We start from the raw sequence: 2682 nt of genomic DNA, 5'->3' as shown, positions 1-2682 counted from the left end.
CCCCGCCCCGGGGTCAGAGTGGAACAGCCGGCGCTGCCCGTATTGTGATGTCACAAGGAGGGGGTCGTTCGCCAGCTCGAGCCGGGGAGAGATGCATTGGCCAGGGCAAGGGAGCAGGAGCGCGCCTCCTCCAAGGATGCTGCTGCGGATGCTGCAATCAGCATCAGCATCCCGCCAGGTAAGGTGCCAGGTGGGGCTCCAGGTTCTGTTGACAGCAGCGAGCAGGCAGCCAGCGCTGGAGACTCTATCGAGTAAACGCGCCGCTCCCCATGGAAGAGTCTCGTGCTGGAAGGCTCTTAGGGGAGGCTGCTGTGATTAAGTCCCCTGGGAGAAAAGGGTCCACCCTGGCAGAGGCTCTGAGCCTTTCAGGCTGCAATTTTCAAAGCATGTTTACTTGGAAGTAAGCTCCACTGAACTCTCAGGTTCAGGTAAACATATTTAGAGATCTGGCAGCTAAAGAGGGGCATGGCAGGCAAGAATTCACCAGGAGCAGCTTCCCCCTAGTATGGAGAGGGGGGATGTTATACCTGTCTAATGTGTACTTATTCACACATCAGTTGAAGGCAGCGTGTTTTGGTGAGCAGGGATGCCGGCCCTGTAAAGAATTGTCCCAATTATGTGTGGTGTAGTGGTTAGAGCAGGGATGGGGAAGCTTCTATCAGCTGCAGGCAGCATAGCCAGTGGTCAGGAACAATGGGAGTTGTGATCCAGCAACATCTGGAAGACTAGACTAGAGGTTTCCCATCCCTGGATTTGAGAGAGGACTGGTGAGACCCAGTGTCAAAGCCCCACTCAGCTCTGAAACTCACTTGGGCCAGTCAGTCTCAGTCTCACCTACCTCATAGATTGAGGTGATAAAAAACAAGGGGGCCATGTATGCCAGCCACCTTATGGAACATAAATGTGATGGTGATGTTAGCTAATAATTTTGCTTGAATATAACTCAATTTCTTCAGCCAAAAGCATGATCCATAGCTCAGCTATTAGTTTCTTCAACAATTATTAAGGTTTCCAGTTTTGTTCCTGACTGTGGCTATGTGCCTTTAAAGGCAGGTGCATGACAGGCAAAGCTTTAGGCAATTAAGATTTTCTTGACCTGGAGATGCAGTGATTGGAAAGGTGCTCCCTGATATGCTCTATCTGCAACAAGAGTAGCAGCAACCATCATTCTGAAGGGCACGTGTGAAGTGGCCATCCAGTGTATGTCTGTCTCTCAAACCCCACAATGCATTGGTTACTTCAGTCCATGCTAATCCTGAAGGAGAGGTCCTGTCGGAGCCTGCCGTGGCTTTATGACTCCCACAAGGTCCATGCTTAACTCAGCACAGGTGTTCCTGATAATAAGTGAAAAGCAAACACACACTGAAGCATGTTTTCTTTTTTAAAAAAAGCTCCTGGAGTCACAACACACCATGAGGCTGTTACCTTTTTCACTCAGAAGAGTGAGAAATCATCAAGAGAATCAGCAGCTTGTACTTAATAGAAAACAAATCTGTTAGTTGGCATGCAAAGGCAATAGGGCTCTACATGTATACAGGCTACACAGATAAGGCCTGGCCTGAACTAATAGCTCCTTTGACTAATTCTATTGATGGAGTGCAGTGGTCTGTAGCTGTCATATAAGGAGAGGTGCAGGTGCCAGAGATCCTGCAAGCTGTAATGGGGGCCTAAATGCAACAAGGCAAACTCAAGAGGTAAATGACATGGGACTGGGCTATGTGAGGGTAGAACAAAACGTTAGGAGAATGGTCTCCCTGAAATTGGAGAGTGAGAGAGCTTGAAGCAGTGATATCTACATGTTCCAGAGCTGCAGAACTGAAAGGAACTAGCTTAAACTATAGCCAAGAGGACTAAGGACTTCTTGGTTGTTGTGCTGCTGGCTGTCTGGATCAGATGACACTGTGGAGATTATGTAACTTTCAAGAACTGGTACAGTACCTGAATTTGCATGCTCACCTCTACCCTCCTCATTCCTTTCCCATTTTGTATTGTGTTTATTAAATTGTGAGACTGTGACCAGGGGACTAACTTCTGTAATCACTGTATAGCACTTAAAACACAATCCTAACCATGTCTACTCAGAAGTCAGTCCTACTGAATTCAGTGAAGCTTGCTCCCAGATCAGTAGAGCTAAGACAGCAGCCTTGGTAACTGTTATAAGTGAACACCCGCTCTTTGTGAGATCTGGGATTTAACATATTATAGCCCACCCACCCAAAAACTTTGGTGAGTAAAATATTTAAAGTATTTTGATAGGAGATCATTTACATTTGATTGGTTTATTTTTCCCATTGAAATGTGCCAATTTCTAACCAGGAAGAATTGCTTCTTTCTCAAACATCTAGGAAGCAACACAGAGTGATTTTCATTTTCTCATGAAATAGACTGACTCTAATTATTTTAATCAGAATGGCTATAATTGTCCTCCTTGTTGGTTATGTTCTGAAGTGCTAATACCTCCTGGTTGCAGGTCATTAGTGGCTGTCATCTAAAGCCCTATTCCTGTCCTGTACAAAATGGGCAGGCAGGAAATTGTCCTGCCACATTGGCAGAGGTGTTAATAGGCTGAACTAAGGGTCATTCAGATGCATTAGCTGAAGAGTCCCAATGGCAGAAGTATTCACTGGTGATTTAATTCTGGATACAAATTAAATCTTACATTGCTCAGAGTTGAGAAAGGTC

This window comes from Podarcis pityusensis (genome assembly GCF_964106645.2).
Source record: "Podarcis pityusensis genome assembly, chromosome: 6".
Lineage (NCBI taxonomy): Eukaryota > Metazoa > Chordata > Lepidosauria > Squamata > Lacertidae > Podarcis > Podarcis pityusensis.
The sequence above is the reverse complement of the archived record's forward strand: the minus strand, read 5'-3'. Positions refer to the sequence as shown.